This window comes from Hemitrygon akajei, unplaced genomic scaffold (assembly GCF_048418815.1).
Source record: "Hemitrygon akajei unplaced genomic scaffold, sHemAka1.3 Scf000216, whole genome shotgun sequence".
In the NCBI taxonomy this organism is placed as follows: Eukaryota; Metazoa; Chordata; class Chondrichthyes; order Myliobatiformes; family Dasyatidae; genus Hemitrygon; species Hemitrygon akajei.
Genome location: NW_027332100.1, coordinates 105,835 through 129,804, shown reverse-complemented (window position 1 = coordinate 129,804; position 23,970 = coordinate 105,835). Strand labels below are relative to the sequence as shown.

General features: G+C 45.1%; 1 long non-coding RNA gene and 1 pseudogene across 1 annotated transcript in view; both read left to right on the top strand.

The window, feature by feature from the left end:
* Positions 1-982: 982 nt before the first annotated feature.
* The window catches only part of LOC140724430 (uncharacterized), a 47,444-nt gene continuing 24,456 nt past the window's right edge, over positions 983-23,970 (top strand). Inside the window, exon 1 of the long non-coding RNA XR_012098131.1 lies at positions 983-1,099. This is a non-coding gene — a long non-coding RNA (uncharacterized lncRNA). The remainder of the gene's footprint in view (positions 1,100-23,970) is intronic.
* On the top strand, positions 12,388-22,850 carry LOC140724431 (uncharacterized; annotated as a pseudogene).

Sequence of the window (23,970 nt, the reverse complement as noted above, 5' to 3'; positions counted from 1 at the left end):
ATGGTTCGAGCCTCCGCTCCCCGCAGTAGAGCTGAGCCATGCATTACTCCTGCACGTTTTATAGTCCAGCGACGGCGGTCGGTCCAGTATGTACAAGAGAGGATCTGTATCCTAGGATCTGTAATACAAATTTCCTGAAATGGCCCTGTTTTAACCTGGAAATGGAGTGATAGTATAACAGTCAAGGAAGCACAACTTTTCCCTGTAAATTATCCTGGAACCGATGTGTCTGTTATTCCTGGAAATGTGTCCGGTGCAGTTGTTGCTAATGAGGTTCACATGAATAATCTCAGGAATGATCGGCTTTATGTATGAGGAGCATTTGATGGTTCTGGACCTGTGCTCAATGGAGTTCAGAGGGACGGTGGGGGTGGTGGGGGGATGTTTGGTTAAGTAAACCTACCGAATGCTGAAAAGCCTGGATACAGTGGACGTGGAGGGGATGTTTCTATTAGACAAAGAGTCTGTGATCTTTGTCAGTCTCAGAATAAAGATGCTTCCCTTTAAAACTGAGATGAGAAAAAAATTTTGGCCAAAAGATGTCTGATATGTGGAATTTGTTGCCGCAGAATTTGTTTGAGGCTGCCATTTGGGTATATTTGTGAAGATTAATATACTGATAATTGCTGAGTAGCTTCAGGGTTACAGGAGGAAGGCGAGGAATATGATGTTGGAATAGAATCAGCCGTGGTTGAGTGGTGGAGCAGACCAGATGGATTGAATCACCTGATTCTGTTCCTCTGTCTTGTGTCTTACCATGACTGAATGATGGCTCCTTCTTATCCCATATCGTTTTGTGACATATGAGGGACAATTAAAGATTGTTCACTGAGATCATTATATTTGCCAACGTTTAAATTTCAGTGAGTTTTGTTCCTAGTAACATTAAGCAGAAATGTTTGGTCCTCCTTTTCATTGTTAACGTGCTTCATTATCTTTCATGTTAACGTTAGACCTGCAGTGAAGGTTTATTGGAAGAAAAACCACGACTGAAGACGAGGGAACAGCAACAAGTGAACCAGCCCAAGGATTGAGAGCATCAACTGGAGAGAACCCATCTGACTCGGAGATTCCAGTGATTCAGTCAGGAGAAAGTTTGGTGAGTCTCATTTACTCAAACACTGGTCCTTTAGACATTACATACCTGTACAAAGGAAGGTAGGAAATAGTTGGGAGTGAGACTGAATGTGCCCAGAAGAACCAGTTATGCCAGTACCAGTCAGACTCAGTTATGAAGAAGCCCCCCCCCCCCAATTTTCCTTTAAACTTTTCACCCTTCACCCTTAACCCATGTCCTCTGGTTTTTTTTTCTCCCCTAGCCTCAGTGGAAAAAGCCTGCTTGCATTCTCTCTATCTATACCCATCATAATTTTATATACCTCTATCAAGTCTCCACTCATTCTTCTACACTCCTAAGAATGAAGTTCTAACCTATTCCACCTTTCTCTGTAACTCAGTTTCTCAAGTCCTGGCAACATCCTTGTAAACCTTCTCTTGCACTCTTTCAACCTTAGTATTATCCTTCCTGTAATTCAGTGACCAAAACTGCACACATAACTCCAAATTTGGCCTCACTAATACCTTATACAACCTCACCATAACATTCCAACTCTTATAATCAATACTTTGATTTATAAAGGCCAATGAACCAAAATCTCTCTTTACTACCCTATCTACCTGTGATGCCACTTTTAGGGAATTTTGTATCAGTATTCCTAGATCCCTCTGTCCTAGTGCACACCTCAGCGCCCTGCCATTTACCTTGTATGTTCTACCTTGGTTTTTCCTTCCAAAGTGCAATACCTCACACATGTCTATATTAAACTACATCTGCCATTTTCAGCCCATTTTTCTAGCTGGTCCCGATCCCTCTGCAAGCTTTGAAAACCTTCCTCACTGTCCACTACACCTCCAATCTTTGTATCATCAGCAAATCTGCTGATCCAATTCACCAAATTATCATCCAGATCATTGATATAGATGACAAATAACCATGGACCCAGCACTGATCCCTGTGGCACACCACTAGTCACAGGCCTCCACTCAGAGTAGCAATCCTCCACTACCACTCTCTGACTTCTCCCATTCTCAATTCCCAATCAAATATACTACCTCACCATGTATACCTAGTGACTGAACCTTCCTAACTAACCTCCCATGCGGGACCTTGTCAAAGACCTTACTGAAGTCCACTACATCCACTGCCTTGCCTTCATCCACTTTCCTTGTAACCGCCTCGAAAATCTCTAATATATTTGTTAAACATGACCTACCATGCACAAAGCCGTGTTGACTCTCCCTAATAAGTCCCTGTCTGTCTAAACAATTGTCAATCCTATCTCTTAGTACTCCTTCCAATAATTTACCCATGACCAACATCAAACTTACCAGCCTATAATTTCCTGGATTACTTTTTGAGCCTTCTTTAAACAATGGAACAACATGAGCTATCCGCCAATCCTCTGGCACCTCACCCATAGATAACTACTTTTAAATATATCTGCCAGGGCCCCTGCAATTTCAACACTAGTCTCCTTAATGGTCCGAGGGAATACCCTGTCAGGTCCTGGAGATTTATCTACTTGCCTCAAGGTAGCAAGCACCTCCTCCTCTTCTATCTGTATAGGTTCCATGACCTCAATACTTGTTTGCTTCATTTCCATTGACTCCATGCCAGTTTCCTTAGTAAATTCAGACACAAAAAAATCATTTAACATCTCCCCAATTTCTTTTGGTTCCATACATAGCCGACCACTCTGATCTTCAAGATGACCAATTTTATCCCTTAACTATCCTTTTGCTATTAATATACCTGTGGAAGCTCTTACTATCCTTCACCTTGACTGGCAACACTAGCTCATGTCTTCTTTCAGCCCTCCTGATTTCTTCCTTAGGTATTTTTTTGCACTTTTTATACTCCTCAAGTACCTTCTTTGCTCCCTGTTTCTTATACATGTCATACATCTCTCTCTTCTTTATCAGAGTTCCAATATCCATCGAGAACCAAGGTTCCTTATTCTTATTCACTTTGCCTTTAATCCTGAGACTTTGTTCCCAGGGTGTCCTCATGGGGCGTCCAGAAATGATTTCAGCTGGTGACAACCCTGTTTTCCCCTGTGGGGTAACCCTCATGTGGAATCGGGCTAATGGTCGGACCCTTCAACCAAGTGAGTCCAGTCTCCACTGTTAGTCTGGCCAGTTTACTCTTCAGAGTGCCATTGGCTCTTTCCACTCTGCCAGCGGCCCGTGGGTGGTGTACACAGTGGAATTGTTGCTGGATAGCTAGTTTGTTACATACTCCTTCATTTACTTTCACCATAAAGTGTGAGCCATTGTTGAACTCAGCATCTCTGGCTTGTACCTAAGAACTATTTCCGCTTAATAATACCTTCACAACAGTCACAGCAGTATTATTGGTAGTTGGAATAGCTTCAACCCATCTACTAAACACATCTATAATAACTAAGCAGTATCTATAGCAATGTACTCTAGGCAATTCAATAAAATCAACTTGTAGACACGAAAAAGATCCACCTGTCAAGGGTGTCATACCCGGTGTGCAGGGTACAGGATACCAACCATTCCCTCCTTTCCCAGGTGTGTACAATTATGTATATAATTGGCCAATATTGGTAAAAAACTGTGTAGGAACACAAACCTGTCCCGCTGGGGTGATCCAAAAACCTAGGTCAGGGTCTTTCTGGCACCCCCATCTGGGACCAACAGTTTGTGCTCCTCCTCAGAGGTGTCCCCCTGAAAATTACGTACCTCCCACATGTCCGGCAAACCCGTTCTGCTTTAGTCATGGAGGGGTTGCTTGACGGGAACGCGAGGAGGCTACAACTACTGAGGATTGTGCCGCACTTTTCACTGTCTGATCTGCTAGAGTATTGTGTTTAGTGACACAGTCGGACATGCGTGTGTGGGGCCGCACATTTCATAATAGCCAAAACTCGAGGTAGCTGTAGAGCGGTGAGTAAGTTGTTTACAATGGTGGCATTACTAATGGGGGTGGCCAGAGGAAGTCAGGAATCCCCGTGTTCCCAGAGAGCCCCCTCGTCATGGTACAATTCCAAATGCATAACGGGAGTCTGTGTAAATGTTCCCACTTTAGTCTGTTGCTGGTATACAGGCACGAGTCAGAGCAAACAGCTCAGCCTTCTGGGTGGAGACAGCCGCTTCAAAAGAGGCCTGTTCAATTTACTTCACTGTCCATCACTATTGCATAGTCAGAATATTGTTATCCTGTTGGATCCACAAAAGAGTTTCCATCCTCATAAAACGTTACCTCAGGCTAGAGGGGGTATCGCAGAATGGATGGGAGAGTATGACCTTCTTTCACTGTGATCCGGACGGGCTAGAGGTGGTATTGCGGAATGGATGGGAGAGTCTGTCCTTCTTTCACAGTGATCCGGACAGGCTAGAGGGGGTATTGCAGAATGGATGGGAGAGTCTGTCCTTCTTTCACAGTGATCTGGATGGGCTAGAGGGGGGTATTGCAGAATGGATGGGAGAGTCTGTCCTTCTTTCACTGTGATCCGGACGGGGCTAGAGGGGGGTATTGCAGAATGGATGGGAGAGTCTGTCCTTCTTTCCCAGTGATCCGGACAGGCTAGAGGGGGTATTGCAGAGTGGATGGGAGAGTCTGTCCTTCTTTCACAGTGATCCGGACAGGCTAGAGGGGGTTTTTGCGGAATGGATGCGAGAGTCTGTCCTTCTTTCATTGTGATCCGGACGGGCTAGAGGGGGTTTTGCGGAATGGGATGGGAGAGTCTGTCCTTCTTTCACAGTGATCCGGACAGGCTAGAGGGGGGTATTGCAGAATGGATGGGAGAGTCTGTCCTTCTTTCACTGTGATCCGGACGGGCTAGAGGAGGTATTGCAGAATGGATGGGAGTGTCTGTCCTTCTTTCACAGTGATCCGGACGGGCTAGAGGGGGTATTGCAGAATGGATTGGAGAGTCTGTCCTTCTTTCACAGTGATCCGGGACGGGCTAGAGGAGGTATTGCAGAATGGATGGGGAGAGTCTGTCCTTCTTTCACAGTGATATGGATGGGGCTAGAGGGGGGTATTGCAGAATGGAAGGGAGAGTCTGCCCTTCTTTCACAGTGATCCGGACGGGCTAGAGGGGGTATTGCAGAATGGATGGAGAATCTGTCCTTCTTTCACAGTGATACGGATGGGCTAGAGGGGGTATTGCAGAATGGATGGGAGAGTCTGTCCTTCTTTCACAGTGATCCGGACGGGCTAGAGGGGGTATTGCAGAATGGATGGGAGAGTCTGTCCTTCTTTCACTGTGATCCGGACGGGGCAAGAGGGGTTATTGCAGAATGGGATGGGAGAGTCTGTCCGTCTTTCACAGTGAACCGGACGGGCTAGAGGGGGGTATTGCAGAATGGATGGGAGAGTCTGTCCGTCTTTCACAGTGAACCGGACGGGCTAGAGGGGGGTATTGCAGAATGGATGGGAGAGTCTGTCCTTCTTTCACAGTGATCCGGACAGGCTAGAGGGGGGATTGCAGAATGGATGGGAGAGTCTGTCCTTCTTTCACAGTGATCTGACGGGCAAGAGGGGGTATTGCAGAATGGATGGGAGAGTCAGTCCTTCTTTCACAGTGATCCGGACGGGCTAGAGGGGGGTATTGCAGAATGGATGGGAGAGTCTGTCCTTCTTTCACAGTGATCCGGACGGGCTAGAGGGGGTATTGTGGAATGGATGGGAGAGTCTGTCCTTCTTTCACAGTGATCCGGACAGGCTAGAGGGGGTATTGTAGAATGGATGGGAGAGTCTGTCCTTCTTTCACAGTGATCCGGACAGGCTAGAGGGGGTATTGCAGAATGGAATGGAGAGTCCTGTCCTTCTTTCACAGTGATCCGGACGGGCTAGAGGGGGGTATTGCAGAATGGATGGGAGAGTCTGTCCTTCTTTCACAGTGATCCGGATGGGCTAGAGGGGGTATTGCAGAATGGATGGGAGAGTCTGCCCTTCTTTCACAGTGATCCGGACCGGCTAGAGGGAGTCTTGCAGAATGGATGGGAGAGTCTGTCCTTCTTTCTCTGTGATTCCGGACAGGCTAGAGGGGCTATTGCAGAATGGATGGGAGAGTCTGTCCTTCTTTCACTGTGATCCGGACAGGAGGGGCTGACTTCATTGACTGAAATTGCCCAGAGATGGGGTACAACGTCTTGGGTTCAGTCACTATTAAGAGAATGTCTTACCAGATGTCCTGTTTTCACCTCAGACTCCTTCCAGTATCGGAGTTGGCCCACGGCAAAGTTTTACCAGTCTCCCTCAGTGCCGGAGGCCTGTTTCGTCAGGCTGTAGGCAAGGAGTCCTTGGCTCTTTGGCTCGAACCCAGGGCAAACCCTGAAGGTGGTATGGGAACCACCAATCCTGTCTGTCACCAAAAGAAATCTGGAACTTCAGCAAGAAATGCAATGCCGTTTCTTCCTTTATCCTCTCCAATCACCATGACTGGGAATTTCTATCACTCGAGGGGTACATAATATTAGCTTTCCTCAGTTGAGCAGCACGTAGGGTCATAGCACAGAGTCACATGAGAGTCGGCTGCTGGCAGAAGGGGTTAAAATGTACTGGAGTCCAGATAAAGTGCCCACCACTGGGTGGTCAGCGGAAGCTATCAGTTGTTCGCAAGTTCCAGCATGATATCCTTGTCCGTGCATAGAATCTCGACTTCCAACGGACAGAGCAAGTCTCTCCCTACGAGATTACACCCCCGTCTGGGTGGTGACTGTAAATGAAACCTCACACTGGTTCCCCTGGAATTCCACCTGCAGTGTGCTGGGTACGTGAATACGTATGTTCCGTGCCTTTGAACCCTGACAGAGTGATTGTAGCGTCTGATAGCTGGAATCCCTTTTCCGATACTATTTCCTGATCGAGAGTGGTTGTGGTTGCCTCATATCAATCATAAACGGAACTGGAATTTCCAGCAACTTGCAATATTACATTGGGCTCTTCCTGAGGGTTGGCACTCATGGTTGGAAGCATCTTCTTGTCAGTTTCTAAACGGGTTGTTGTCCCTACCTGTCCCGTGCTAGGTTTTTTCTCCCATTTCTGTTCCTCAGATATAGCCCGCTCGCGTCCTTCTTCCCGCTGAGCATATTCACCTTTAATATTAGTTCCCTTTGGGGTTGATTGGGATTCGAAAGTTGGGTCCTAATGATATGTCAAAGCTCGTCACATTTGATTTCGGTCATTGTCAGTCCAATCCATATTATTTGTTTTAATCATGTTGGCTAACTTGGTTGGTAAGCATTGGAGCAGTAGGGCATTGAACTGGGGGAACAGATTCCCATCATTAAAGTCTTGGTCTCCTGCAAAGGTGCCGTAGCAGGCCACAAATCGCTCTCAATAGTCTGGTCCTGATTTCCCAGCCTTATGTTTGCATTCAGGTACTGTAGTGATGTTTACAGGTCGCTGGAGAGCCCTTTCCAAACCTTGAATGATCTGGTCCATCTGTTCATTCTCATTATGTTTTCCCGCCTGTAACTCCTGACAGGTTTGGTATCTCAATTCTGCCTTCCATTTCCACCCCTCATCAGCTGAGAGAATCATGCAGCAGAGACCGAATAAATCTTGCGGAGTCACATTAAACATTTGTGTAGTACTGTGGACACACTGAGCAAACTGTGCTGGTTTTTCTTTTCTATCTGGGGCCTCATTCATGATCATTATCATTTCTTGAGGCTTCCAGGGTGCATACACAGGAATCACTGAGGGCTGTCCCTCCTGCTAGTCCTAGGGGGAGGGTTTGCTACTGTTGTTCAGGAGGATTGAAACTAATGTGGCAGGGGGATAGGAACAAGTGCAGAGAGACAGAGGGGTGCAAAATGAGAGTAGAAGCAAAAAGTAGTGAGGTGAAAAGTAAAAGTGGCAGGCAGTCAAATCCAGGGCAAAAATCAAAAAGGGCCACTTTTCAACAAAATTGTATAAGGGCTAAGAGTGTTTGTAAAAACAAGCCTGAAGGCTTTGTGTGTCAATGCAAGGAACATTCGTAATAAGGTGGATGAATGAATGTGTAGATAGTTATTAATGAATATGATATAGTTGGAATCACAGAGACATGGCTCCAGGGTGACCAAGGATAGGAGCTCAACATCCAGGGATATTCAATATCAGGAGGGATAGACAGGAAAGAAAAGGAGGTGGGGTAGTGTTGCTGGTTAGAGAAGAGATTAAACGCAATAGAAAGGAAGGACATTAGCCTGGAGGATGTGGAATCAATATGGGTAGAGCTGCGTAACACTAGGGGCATAAAACGCTGGTGGGATTTGTGTACAGGCGACCTAACAGTAGTAGTGAAGTTGGGGATGGCATTAAACAGGAAATTAGAAATGCGTGCAAAAAAGGAACAGCAGTTACAAATGGGTGATTTCAATCTACATATAGATTGGGTGAACCAAATTGGTAAGGATGCTGAGGAAGAGGGATTTCTTAGAATGTGTGCGGGATGGTTTTCTGAACCAACATGTCGAGGAACCAACTAGAGAGCAGGCCATTCTAGACTGGGTATTGAGCAATGAGGAAGGGTTCGTTAGCAATCTTGTCATGCGAGGCCCCTTGTGTAAGAGTGACCATAATATGGTGGAATTCTTCATTAAGATGGAGAGTGACATAGTTAGTTCAGAACCAAATGTTCTGAACTTAAAGAAGGGCAACTTTGAAGATATGAGACGTGAATTAGCTAAGACAGACAGGCAAATGATATTTAAAAGGGTTGACGGTGGACAGAAACATAGAAAATAGGTGCAGGAGTAGGCCATTCGGCCCTTCGAGCCTGCACCGCCATTCAGTATGATCATGGCTGATCATACAACTCAGAACCCTGTACCTGCTTTCTCTCCATACCCCCGATCCCGTTAGCCACAAGGGCCATATCTAACTCCCTCTTAAATATAGCCAATGAACTGGCCTCAACTGTTTCCTGTGGCAGAGAATTCCACAGATTCTCCACTCTGTGTGTGAAGAAGTTTTTCCTCATTTTGGTCCTAAAAGTCTTCCCCTTTATCCTTAAACTGTGACCCCTCGTTCTGGACTCTCCCAACATCGGAAACAATCTTCCTGCATCTAGCTTGTCCAATCCCTTTAGAATTTTATACGTTTCAATAAGATCCCCCATCAATCTTCTAAATTCCCCTGAGTATAAGCCTAGTCGATCCAGTCTTTCTTCATATGAAAGTCCTGCCATCCCAGGAATCAATCTGGTGAACCTTCTTTGTACTCCCTCTATGGCAAGAATGTCTTTCCTCAGATTAGGGGACCAAAACTGCACACAATACTCTAGGTGCGGACTCACCAAGGCCTTGTACAACTGCAGTAGAACCTCCCTGCTCCTGTACTCAAATCCTTTTGCTATGAATGCTGCATACCTTTCTGCTTTTTCACCACCTGCTGTACCTGCATGCCTCCCCTTCAATGACTGGTGTACAATGACACCCAGATCTCGTTGCACCTCCCCTTTTCCTAATCGGCCACCGTTCAGATAATAATCTGTTTTCCTGTTCTTGCAACCAAAATGGATAACCTCATATTTATCCACATTAAATTGCATCTGCCATGAATTTGCCCACTCACCTAACCTATCCAAGTCACCCCGCATCCTCTTCGCATCCTCCTCACAGCTAACACCGCCGCCCAGCTTCGTGTCATCCTCAAACTTGGAGATGCTGCATTTAATTCCCTCATCTAAATCATTAATATATATTGTAAACAACTGTGGTCCCAGCACTGAGTCTTGCGATACCCCACTAGTCACTGCCTGCCATTCTGAAAAGGTCCCGTTTACTCCCACTCTTTGCTTCCTGTCTGCCAACCAATTCTCTATCCACATCAATACCATACCCCCAATACTGTGTGCTTTAAGTTTACACACTAATCTCCTGTGTGGGACCTTGTCAAAAGCCTTTTGAAAATCTAAATATACCACATCTACTGGCTCTCCCCTATCCACTCTACTGGTTACATCTTCAAAAAATTCTATAAGATTCGTCAGACATGACTTTCCTTTCACAAATCCATGCTGACTTTGTCCGATGATTTCACCTCTTTCCAAATGTGCTGTTATCACATCTTTGATAACCGACTCTAGCATTTTCCCCACCACCGATGACAGACTAACCGGTCTATAATTCCCCGGTTTTTCTCTCCCTCCTTTTTTAAAAAGTGGGGTTACATTAGCCACCCTCCAATCCTCAGGAACTAATCCAAAATCTAAGGAGTTTTGAAAAATTATCACTAATGCATCCACTATTTCTTGGGCTACTCTGGGATGCAGACCATCTGGCCCTGGGGATTTATCTGCCTTTAATCCCTTCAATTTACCTAACACCACTTCCCTACTAACATGTATTACCCTCAGTTCCTCCATCTCACTAGACCCTCGGTCCATTACTATTTCCGGAGGGTTATTTATGTCCTCCTTCGTGAAGACAGAACCAAAGTAGTTATTCAATTGGTCTGCCATGTCTTTGTTCCCTATGATCAATTCACCTGTTTCTGGCTGTAAAGGTCCTTACATTTGTCTTGACCAATCTTTTTCTTTTCACATGTCTGTAAAAGCTCTTACAGTCAGTTTTTATGTTCCCTGCCAGCTTTCTCTCATAATCTTTTTTCCCTTTCCTAATTCAGCCCTTTGTCCTCCTCTGCTGGTCTCTGAATTTCTCCCAGTCCTCAGGTGTCCCGCTTTTTTTTGCTAATTTATATGTTTCTTCTTTGGACTTGATACTATCCCTAATTTCCCTTGTCAGCCACGGGTGCACTACCTTCCCTGGTTTATTCTTTTGCCAAACTGGGATGAACAATTGTTGTAGTTCATCTATGCGATCTTTAAATGCTTGCCATTGCATATCCACTGTCAACCCTTTAAGTATCATTTGTCAGTCTATCTTAGCTAATTCACGTCTCATACTTTCAAAGTTACCCTTCTTTTAGTTCAGAGCCTTTGTTTCTGAATTAACTATGTCGCTCTCCATCTTAATGAAGAATTCCACCATATTATGGTCACTCTTACCCAAGGGGCCTCGCATGACAAGATTGCTAACTAACCCTTCCTCTTTGCTCAATACCCAATGTGGAATGGCCTGCTCTTTAGTTGGTTCCTCAACATTCGTATGCAATGGCAAGCATTTAAAGATTGCATGGATGAACTACAACAAGTGTTCATCCCAGTTTGGCAAAAGAATAAACCAGGGAAGGTAGTACACCCGTGGCTGACAGGGGAAACTAGGGATAGTATCAAGTCCAAAGAAGAAACATACAAATTAGCCAGAAAAAGTGGCACACCTGAGGACTGGGAGAAATTCAGAGTCCAGCAGAGGAGGACAATGGGATTAATTAGGAAAGGGAAGAAAGGTTATGAGAGAAAGCTGGCAGGGAACATAAAAACTGACTGTAAAAGCTTTTATAGATAAGTGAAAAGAAAAAGATTGGTTAAGACAAATGTAGGTCCCTTACAGTTAGAAACAGGTGAATTGGTCATAGGGAACAAGGACATGGCAGACCAATTCAATAACTACTTCAGTTCTGTCTTCACTAAGGAGGACATAAATAATCTTCCGGAAATAGTAGAGGACCGAGGGTCTAGTGAGATGGAGGAACTGAGGGAAATACATGTTAGTAGGGAAGTGGTGTTAGGTAAATTGAAGGGATTAAAGGGAGATAAATCCCCAGGGCAAGATGGTCTGCATCCCAGAGTGCTTTAGAAAGTAGCCCAAGAAATAGTGGATGCATTAGTGATAATTTTTCAAAACTCCTTAGATTCTGGATTAGTTCCTGAGGATTGGAGGGTGGCTAATGTGACCTCACTTTTTTAAAAAATGAGGGAGAGAGAAACCGGGAATTATAGACCGGTTAGCCTGACATCGGTGGTGGGGAAAATGCTAAGAGTTGGTTGTGAAAATGTGATAACAGCACATTTGGAAAGAGGTGAAATAATTGGACAATGTCAGCATGGATTTGTGAAAGGAAAATCATGTCTGGCGAATCTTATAGAATTTTTTGAGGATGTAACTAGTAGAATGGATAGGGGAGAACAAGTGGATGTGGTATATTTGGATTTTCAAAAGTCTTTTGACAAGGTCCCACACAGGAGATTAGTGTGGAAACTTAAAGCACACAGTATAGGGGGTATGTTATTGATGTGGATAGAGAATTGGTTGGTAAACAGGAAGCAAAGAGTGGGAATAAACGGGACCTTCTCAGATTGGCAGGCAGTCACTAGTGGGGTACTGCAAGGCTCAGTGCTGGGGCCCCAGTTGTTTACAATATATATTAATGATTTAGACGAGGGAATTAAATGCAGCATCTCCAAGTTTGCGGATGACACGAAGCTTGGCGGCAGTGTTAGCTTTGAGGATGCTAAGAGGATGCAGGGTGGCTTGGATCGTTTAGGTGAGTAGGCAAGTTCATGGCAGATGCAATTTAATGTGGATAAATGTGAGGTTTGGTTGCAAGAACAGGAAAACAGATTATTATCTGAATGGCCGATTAGGAAAAGGGGAGGAGCAATGAGACCTGGGAGACATTGTACACCAGTCATTAAAAGTGGGCGTGCAGGTACAGCAGGCGGTGAAAAAGGCAAATGGTATGTTGGCATTCGTAGCAAGAGGATTTGAGTATAGGAGCAGGGAGGTTCTACTGCTGTTGTACAAGGCCCTGGTGAGACCACAGCCGGAGTACTGTATGCAGTTTTGGTCCCCTAATCTGAGGAAAGACATTCTTGCCATAGAGGGAGTACAAAGAAGGTTCAACAGATTGATTCCTGGGATGGGAGGACTTTCATATGAAGAAAGACTGGGTTGACTAGGTTTACACTCGCTGGAATTTAGAAGATTGAGGGGGGATCCTATTGAAATGTATAAAATTCTAAAGGGATTGGACAGGCTAGATGCAGGAAGATTGTTTCCGATGTTGGGGGAGTCCAGAACGAGGGGTCACAGTTTTAGGATAAAATGGAAGCCTTTTAGGACCAAGATGAGGAAAAGCTTCTTCACACACAGAGTGGTGAATCTGTGGAATTCTCTGCTACAGGAAACAGTTGAGGCCAGTTGATTGGCTACATTTAAGAGGGAGTTAGATATGGCCCTTGTGGCTAAAGGGATCAGAGGTATGGAGAGAAAGCAGGTACAGGGTTCTGAGTTGGATGATCAGGCATGATCATACTGTATGGCGGTGCAGGCTTGAAGGGCCTAATGGCCTACTCCTGCATCTATTTTCTATGTTTCTATGTGTGGAAAATTAAAATCTCCCACAATCACAACATTGTGCTTACTACAAATATCGGCTAGCTCCTTACAAATTTGCTCCTCCAATTCTCGCTCTCAATTAGGTGGTTTATAATACACCCCTATAAGTGTTACTATACCTTTCCCATTCCTCAATTCCACCCAAATAGGCTCCCGAAATGAGCCCTGTAATCTATCCTGTCAAAGCACTGCTGTAATATTTTCTCGGACAAGCATTGCAATACCTCCCCCTCTTGCCCTTCTGATTCTATCACACCAGAAGCAACAAAATACAGGAATATTTAGTTGCCAATCACACCCCTCCTGCAACCATGTTTCACTAATAGATACAACATCATATTTCCAATTATCAATCCATACTCTCAGCTCATCCACCTTTCTTACCTTGCTCCTAGCATTAAAATAGATGCATTCAAGAAACTTTCCACCTCTTCCTCTCTGTTTATCCCTAACGGTGCAAACAACTTTATTATCTCTTTTTTCCTTCTCCCTTACATCTTCGGTCTGAGCGCTCCTACATCAGGGAGGAAGTTCAAATGATCTCTGTGTTAAAAGTTCAGCCATCAAGGTGACTGGAGGCAGCTGCAGGTTCATGAGGGACTGTTACTGTCAGATTCTGCAGCTCTTGTGGCTGCTCATCGCACCCAGGACTGAACCCTGGTCACTGAGCATTGGAGGAGTCTGTTCTGCTGATGTTAGTCTTAATCTGGACTGGTGTTTAATATTGTGTATCTGTGAACGATAAATCAGTTCTGTATCAAATCCCATGTCTCAGGTACTCACTGTCTCTACCACACTCACAATGTACACTAGAAAGGCCACTCGGCCCATCTGGTTCCTGCCCATGTTTCTGTTCCATAACAGTATATCAAAATCTCTCCCTGTCGTTCCCCTCTCACTCTCCCTGAGATGACAGGTTACAACTAGTCACCACTCCGTGGGATAGGAGATTTCCCGTGAATTTCATGGAAACATATAAATTCACAACTCATTACAGATGCTTTGTCCCACATTGCTGTGCCAACCATGCATCTTACTCTAGAAGCTGCTTAGAATTACCCTACCGCATAGCCACCTATTTTCCTGAGCTCCATGTACCTATCTGAGAGTCTCTTAAAAGACCCTATTGTATCCGCCTCTACCACCGTCGCTGGCAGTGCATTCCACACACACACCACTCTTTGCTTAAAAAACTTAGCTCTGACATCTCCTCTGTACCTACTTCCAAGCAGCTTAAACCTATTCCCCCTCGTGTTAGCTGTTTCAGTCCTGGAGAAAAAGCCTCTGGCTATCCACACGACCAATGCCTCTCATCATCTTATACACCTGCATGAATTTCCTGCATGATTTTCTCCAGGGTGAATAAGATGATGAGCTCACTGTGGTTTTGACGTTCTCTCTCTCTCTCCTTGTGTCTGACGTCACAGCCCCGCCTCACTCAGGCACTTAAAGCGACACTCACAGTAAGTGAACCTGCGGTCTCGTAACACAATGCACCTCTAAAGTCTGACAGCAGACTAGCGAGTGAATCTTCGATAGTGCAGAGTCAGAAACCGAAGATTTGCCAGCCTGAGTCAGGGGCTCCAGAGAGAGATGGGGTCCAGAGGAGGAGGACGAATAAGACCAGCAGGATGTGGTCAAAAGTGAAAGATTAGAAGCATTTGGAAACTGGTTGATTGAAAAAAAAGGTGGTTAATTTCTGCAAAACACAGGTGGAAATCAACAGATCAGGCAGAAATTTTGGAGAGGAATAAATAGAAAACGTTTAGGCAGAGCCCCTTCCGCATGTCTAGCCTGTGTACTCCGCTGCTTTGTTGCTCACTGAATTGCAGAGTTCCTCCAGCGTTTTGTGTGTGTGCGTCTCTGTATTTCCAGCAACTGCAGAATCTCCTGTGTTTTATATCTGCATTTTACTTTGGCATTAGATACACGTTGATATTGAGTATATTGCTTATGGGAGCCGCTTTCTGCATTAAAACAGCTGCAGATTTTTCTATACCCAAGATAAAAAAAATGAGGTATGGACATTGAACCGGTGCTTGCAGAAATGTTTAATGGCACCGTGATTACCCATAGGGCCATGCATTAAGAATTTTGCCGGCGCTAAAGCGCCGATGAAATGCGCAGGCGTCAGGCTGAGGACGTCCCTGAGTTTCACGCATGCGCGCAGTACACAGAAGGCCTTGAAAATGTCGGTTGCAGGTAAGAGCGTTTCTCTGTGTTTTTATCTTAAATACCGACTTCGGGATAATTCCTGTGAAATCCGGTCACCGTGACCAGCAAACCCGGGACAGTCCTGCCCTCTTCCCTCTCTCTCAGCCCCACGATCCGTACACGGGCCCCGGGGAGCTTCCGGTTGATGAGGGAATGGGAACCGATGGATCTCTCAGACAGAGCTGAGCTCCAGCTATCTAAATGCAAGGATTAGGAACTCGGAGAAAGGGAACAAAATCTTTTACATCAGCAGTTGACAAAATCGGCATTAGTACTCTTTTCTGTAGATGCTGCCTGGCCTGCTGTGCTCCTCCAGTATTTTGTGTGTGTTGCTTCCTCTACCTCCTCTTGCTCTGGACTTTTCTACCGGTGAGAACATGTTTTGTCCCATTCTCTCTGGGTACGTAATGATATCAAACACCTTTGTCCTGGGTAACAAGCAGCTTTCACATCACAAATGTGCCAGACTCCAGTGAGACAGAGAGCTGCCCTTCCCTTCATATTCATTGGGATTTCATTCACTGAGTTCACCACCGTCAGTCATTGAGGGAGGGTTCAGGGGGAATATTTATGTAGAATACAGAAACTGGTGATGCCTGCGTGCATTGTGGTGATGCAAAAGTTGCTGGAGAATTTGCAAGTGGGAAGAAGTGGAGTGATATTTGGAAATCTGACTTTTTAAAGCATAATTTAGCAAGGAAACCACATATAGACAATGTGCAAAAGTTTTGGTGAGAAAATCCTTCATTACCCGTTACAGGCCTGCTACGTAGGTTGTGTGAGAGTGCAGATAAACTGGATCGAACCCAGAGGAGATCAAAGTTCCTATTGACCGTGATTTGCTAGTGTGTCACTGTGCACATATTGTCACTGGGTAAAAAATGCACAGTACAAGATTTATCTGCACACTGGTTATTACAAATTAGAGGGGAGATTATTACAAATTAGAGGGGTATTGGAGGGAAGGAGGGGAGACCTCCAGTGTCCCTGATGCCCTCACCTACAAGATGTGCAGCTTGTAACCCTGCACTTCAATGAGCTGCAACTTGAAATGGGTGAATTCCAGATCATCCAGCAGTTGGAGGGGGTGATAGATATGACATGAAGAGACGTGAGTTACTCCCAAGGTGCAGGACACAGGAAACTGGGTGAGAGTCAGGAAGGGGAATGAGGTTAAATATCCATCGCAGAGTACTCTAGTGGCCATCCCCAACAACAACAGGTGGACCATTTTAGAAACTGTTGGGGGGAATTACCTGGCAGAGGAAAGTCAAAAGGCTGATAGGGGATTCGTTAGTTAGAGGAACAGAACAAGAGGGGATGAATATCCTAGTGGTAAGGCTTGCTAGTGATAGTGAGCAGGGGAGGGGGTGATGTGGTTAAAATAAGTTGTAGGGGGAATGGGAGCCAGAATGACAGAACAGATAGTGGAGAGGGTGAATTGAATTGACTTTATTAGATACATACTTCATAAACATGAGGAGTAGAAATATTTACCTTACATCTCCATCTAAATGTGCAATGTGTAATTTATGGTAATTTATAATAGATAGTTTGCACATATGACAGTCAATATAACATCAAAATGCAATTGTATCAGCATGAATTAATCAGTCTGATGGCCTGGCGGAAGATGATGTCCCGGAGACTGTTGCTCCTTTTGCTGTGATACCATTTCCTGGATGGTAGCAGCAGGAACAGTTTGTGGTTCTGATGAATTGGGCCTGTTTGACCCTGATATTCGTTGGGCCCTTTTTACACACCTGTCCGTGTAAATGTACTGAATCGTGGAAAGTAGATTGTGCAATGTATAATTTCCTTGTTTATATTTAGAGACATTTTTTGGTGTATAAATGATGAGGGGTATTGAGCGTGTGAGTGGCCAGAGTAGTGTTTTTTTATTTTCCCAGGGTTGAAATGGTTAATGCCGCTTTTCCACACTTCCATAGATCCTTTGTCCATCTCCTGAGTAAATAGAGATGGAAAAATATTTAAGATGTCCCCCATCTGCTTTGTTTCCACACGTGGATTGCCATTCCGGTCTTCCAGAGGACCAACTTTGTGCCTTGCAATCCCTTTTCTCTTAATCTATCACTAGAATCCCTGAGGATTATCCTTCACCTTTTCTGTGACAGCAACCTCATGCCATCTTTTAGCCATCCTGATTTATTTCTTATGTGTTCTCTTGCATTTCTTCTACTCCATAAGAAACTGACTGCCTATCCCTGTTATGCAATTCCATTTTGTGCTTTACCAGGATCTCAATATCTCTTGCAATCTAAGTTTCCCTACAGTTTCTATCTTTACCTTTTATCTGACATACCCGCTTACTACTTTCAAAATTTCACTTTGAAGGCCTCCCATTTTCCAAGCACACCTTTGCCATAAAGCAGCCTGTCCCAGTCCACAGTTGCCAGATCCTTGTGTTGATTCCAGGTGTTGATCCATGCCCTGAACACATCCACCTTTCCTACACTGCTCCTTGTATTGAAATATACAGGGCTCAGCATATTCACTGCACCATGCTCAACTTTTTCATTCCTGACTTTGTCTGAGGACTGAACAACAACTGTCTCCACAACCCCTCCACTATCTGTTCTGTTATTCAGGCTCCCATTCCCCCTGCAACTTTAGTTTAACCCTCCTTACCCCCACCTCCCACCATGCATATCATTCACCCCTTTGGCTTTCCTCTCCCAGATCAATAAAAAGGAGGTGCCTACCAGGTACAGGCAGATAGGAACAAATGGGGTACTTATGAAATACAGGAAATTCAAGTGAACACTTATGAAAGAAATAAAGGCATGAGGTTGCCCCAGCAGACAAGGTGATAGAGAATCCTCAGGGATTCTGCAGACTTGTTAAGAGCAAAAAGATTGCAAGGGAAAAAAATAATTCTCTGGAAGATCAGAATGGTAATCCATATGAAGGGATAACATAGACTTGGGGAGATTTTTTTTTGCATCCGTATTTACTCAAGAGATGAACACAGAGTCTATAGAAGTGAGGCAAAGCCACATCAACTTCATGGACCCTGTACAGATTACAGAGGTGGAGGGGTTTGCTGTCTTGAGGCAAATTAGTGTGGATCAATCCCCAGGGCCTGTCAAGTTGTTCACTAGGACCCTGCAGAAGACAAGTGCAGAAATTATTGGGGCCTAAGCACAGATATTTAAATCATCATTAGTGACAGGTGAGGTACTGGAGGATTGGAGGACAGACAACGTTGTTCTGCTGTTCAAGAAAGGCTGTAAAAATGAACTAGGAAATTATACGTTGGTGGGCTTGACATCAGAACTGGGAAAGTTATTGGAATGTGTGTGCAGGAACCAAGTATATACTGTAAATATTTGGATAGGTGTGGACTGATAAAGGATAGACAGCATGGCTCTTGCCAATCTTATAGAGTCTCTCGAGGAAGTTATCAGGGAAGTGGATGAAGGCAAGGCAGTGGATGTTGTCTACATGAACATCAGCAAGGCACTTGACAAAGTCTCATATGGGAGGTTGGTCAAGAAGGTTCAGTCACTCAGCAGTCAAGATTAGACAGTAAATCGGATGAGACACTGTCTTTGGGAGAAGCCAGAGTGTGGTAGCAGATGGTTGCCTCTCTGACTGGAGGCCTGTGTCTAGTGGTGTGCCACAGGGATCAGTGCTGGATCTGTTGTTGTTTGTCATCTATATCAGTAATCTGGATGATAGTGTGGTTAACTGGATCAGCAAATTTGTGGATGACAACAAGACTGGGGGTTTAGCGGACTGCGAGAAGACTATCATGGCTTGCAGTGTGATCTGGATCAGGTGGGAAAATGGTTTTAGAAATGGAAAATGGAATTTAATGCAGACCAGTGTGAGGTGTTGCACTTTGGTATGACCTACCAAGGGAGGTCTTTCACAGTGACTGGTCGGGCACGGAGGAGTGTTGTAGAAGAAAGGGACCTGGGAATACAAGTCCTTAATTCACTGAAAGTGGTATCACAGGTAGATAGGGATGGAAAGAATGATTTCAGCCCATTGCCCTTCATGAACCGAAGTACTGATAACAATAGATGGATGTTATGTTGACTTCTAGAAGACATTGGTGAGGCCTAATTTGAAGTATTGTGTGCAGTTTTGGTCACCTACCTACAGGAAAGATGTAAAAGAAGTTCAGAGATTTCAGAGAAAATTCACAAGGATGTTGCCATGTCTGGAGGACTTAGGTTATAAGGAAAGATTGAACAAATCAGGACTTTATTCCTTGGAATGCAGAAGATTGAGGGGAGATTTGATTGTGATAGAGAGGCACAGATAGTGTTAATGCAAGCTGGCTTTTTCCACGAAGATTGGGTGGGACGACAACCAGAGGCCATGGGTTAAGGGTGAAAGGTGAAATGTTAAGGGGAACATGAGGGGAAACTTCTTCACACAGACAGTTATCCGGGTGTGGAATGAGCAGCCAGCACAAGTGGTGCATGTGAGCTCGATTTCAACATTTAAGAGGTTTGTGTTGGTACCTGGATGGTAGAGGTGTGGGAGTGGGCAATTTAAATAGTTCAGCACATACTAGATGGCCCAAAGGGCCTGTTTCTGTGTTGAAATTTTTTATGACTGTGACAACAACCTGAAATAATAGAAAAATTCACTCTAACCCCTTTTGACAGCTGTGAGAACCAACCAGTCATTTCAGCAGGAATTTTTATGTGGCGTTTAAACTGTGGCACTTTAAGTTAATAATACATAAAAGAAGATCCCAGCTGCACGTCAAGAAAAATTATTTGTGTGAGAGAGTTTCAGTTACTGTGGGGCCAGGCACCCATGCAGCTCAGCAGGAACAGGGAATAATACCAATGGAGAGAGTCAAACTGAGCCAGGTCACAAATTGGAGATGGCAGAAATGCCCCATTCTTATACAGACAGGAAGAGCATCAGAGAGATTGATGGTCATTCCAGATACCAGCACTCTGCCCAGTCAGAAGATGATTTCTCTATCCAACTTGGGTTGAACCTCACTGTAACAGTGTGATACCAGATCAAACCTTGGCAACTCAAGTAATCTCATCTGTAATGTTGTCCTACACCCATTGATGGATTTTGTAAATCTTTTTACAGGTTAAAAACGAGAAGGAATTCATTTCCAGGAAGCTCAAACATGGCACACCAGTTTCGTTGTCTCTGTCTAGATATTTAAGGAGCAAGGGATTCAATCAACCATCCTTCCGGCTCAGACTGTGGGGAGGGATTCACTCGATCATTTGACCAACTGGCAAGACCATCATTTTGCACAGGAGAAAGGCCGTTCTCCTGCTCAGTGGGAATGGATTCACTCGGTTATCACAATTGAAGGTACATCAGCAAGTTCACACTGGGCAAGGCCATTCATCTGTTCTGTGTGTGAGAAGGGGTTCAGTCGGTCATCCCACCTGTGAACACACCAATCAGTTCACAGCACATCGGGCAGAGGCTGGTCATCTGCTGAATTTCTGGGAAAGGATTCACTCAGTCATCTGACCTAATGGCTCACCAGCGAGTTCACACCAGGGAGCGGCCGTTCACCTGCTCAGTCTGTGAGAAGACATTCACTCGGTCATCCACCCTCCTGAGTCACCAGCGAGTTCACACTGGGGAGAAGCCATTCACCTGCACAGACTGTGGAAAGGGATTCACACTGTCATCCCGCCTACTGGTACATCAGCAAGTTCACACTGGGGAGAAGCCGTTCACCTGCTCAGTCTGTGGGAAGAGATTCACTCATTTATCCCACCTACAGAGTCACCAGCGAGTTCACACTGGGGAGAAGACGTTCACCGGCTCAGAATGTGGGAAGAGATTCACTGACTCTTCCACCCTACAGAGACATCAGCGAGTTCACACTGAGGAGAAGCCATTCTCCTGCTCAGTCTGTGGGAAGACATTCACTCAGTTATCCCACCTACAGAGTCACCAGCGAGTTCACACTGGGGAGAAACCGTTCATCTGCTCAGAATGTGGGAAGAGATTCACTGACTCTTCCGCTCTACCGAGACACCAGCGAATTCACTCTGGGGAGAAGCCGTTCACATGCTCAGTCTGTGGGAAGAGATTCACTGACTCTTCCACCCTACAGAGACATCAGCGAGTTCACACTGGGGAGAAGCCGTTCACCTGCTCAGAATGTGGGAAGAGATACACTGACTCTTCCACCCTACAGAGTCATCAGCGAGTTCACACTGGGGAGAGGCCATTCACCTGCTCAGTGTGTGGGAAAGGATTCACTTGGTCATCCGACTTACGGAGTCATCACCGAGTTCACACTGGGGAGAAGCCGTTCACCTGCTCAGAATGTGGGAAGAGTTTCACTCTGTTATCCCACCTACAGAGACACCAGCGAATTCACACTGGGGAGAAGCCGTTCACCTGTTCAGAATGTGGGAAGAGATTCACTCAGTCATCTGACCTGCAGAAACACCATCCAGTACACACTGGGGAGAAGCCGTTCACCTGCTCAGTCTGTGGGAAGGGATTCACTCAGTCATTCACCCTACAGAGTCACCAATGAGTTCACACTGGGGAGAAGCCGTTCACCTGCTCAGTCTGTCGGAAGGGATTCACTCAGTCATCCACCCTACAGAGTCACCAGCGAGTTCACACTGGAGAGAAGCAGTTCACCTGCTCAGAATGTGGGAAGAGATTCACTCACTCTTACAACCTACAGAGACACCAGCGAGTTCACACTGGGGAGAGGCCATTCACCTGCTCAGAATGTGGGAAGGGATTCACTCAGTCATCTCACCTACAGAGTCATCAGCGAGTTCACATTGGGGAGAAGCCGTTCACTTGCTCAGTCTGTGGGAAGGGATTCACTCAGTCATTCACCCTACAGAGACATCAGCGAGTTCACACTGGGGAGAAGCCGTTCACCTGCTCAGTCTGTGGGAAGGGATTCACTCAGTCATCGCACCTACTGGCACACCTGTCAGTTCGCAATGGGGAGTGGCCATTGTTATGAATCCCTAGGTTTTGTTTGCTGTGGACTGTTATTTTGAGAGAGAAAGAGAGAGAGATTAAGAAAGCGAATCAGTCTGACTTGCAGCTTGTTTACATCGCTCGCAGCTTTGTTTAGTTTTAACCGAGGACAAAGACACTCAGAGTCAGGTGGAGATGAAGGAGGAAAAATGGAAGGATCAAAACCAGGGAACTAGTGGCCAAGGGTCACTATTTAGAAGTTTCCTTTGCCCATAAGGGTGGGTTAATTATCAATTCACCATATATCGAATGTGTGGTTGTCCCCTCATTTGATCCATAGGAGTGGATCTGATTAGGGATATCCTGTGGAGACCACTTATGTGTTAACCCTTGCCTGGCTGTGGTGTGGTCATTCATTTGAAGATGATACCCCTTATGACGAGTAACTTTTGGTGATAATTTGTATGTACATTTGTAAAGATGATGGATAAAATCTACAGTGACTGTTCTCTCATTTTACCACCATGGAATCTGTGGAATTCGACATAATTGCCTTCTCTCAACATTTACCCTGGATTACAAATATCTTTCTCTCATCACGTATTCCATGGTTGAACTGAACTTTAATACTTTACCATCTCAAGACTCCAAGCCCTGAGCTCAATAGTTTGGGAGTTATATTTACACACATATATACACATAACACTCATGAGGAAATCTGCAGATGCTGGAAATTCAAACAACACACACAAAATGCTGATGGAACACTGCAGACCAGGCAGCATCTATAAGAAGTACTGTCGACGTTTCGGGCCGAGACCCTTCGTCAGGACTAACTGAAAGGAAAGATAGAAAGAGATTTGAAAGTAGTTGGGGGAGGGTGAAATGCAAAATGATAAGAGAAGACCTGAGGGGGTGGGATGAAGCTGAGAGCTGGAAAGGTGATTGGCGAATGTGATACAGAGCTGGAAAAGGGAAAGGATCATGGGATGGGAGGCCTCGGGAGAAGGATAAGTAGGCGGGGGGGGGGGAGCACCAGAGGGAGGTGGAGAACAGGCAGACAACTAAACATGTCAGGTATGGGGTAAGAAGGGTAGGAGGGGCATTAACGAAAGTTAGAGAAGTCAATGTTCATGCCATCAGGTTGGAGGCTACCCAGCTGGTATATAAGGTGTTGTTCATCCAACCTGAGTTTGGATTCGTTTTGACAGAGGAGGCCATGGATAAACATATCAGAATGGGAATGGGACGTGGAATTAAAATGTGTGGCCACTGGGAGTAGTCTGTTGCTGCTGGTTCATTTTTAAAGCGTTACGGCTTGTAACAAAATGGGGCTGCGTCTGGGATATGAACAAATTTAAGGATTTATTTATTATCGATATCATTTGGAAATCCCTATTGATTTATTTGTGCCTGGAAAATCAGCAGCAATGGATTTTGATAGATATCTGGAAGTGTGAACCTCTCAGGCATTAGAGGACACCAGAAGGATTGAGTTGTTGAGTATTGCTAAAACGTTAAAACTTGCTAAGGTGAAATTGACAATGAGGAGGGCAGAGATGCAGA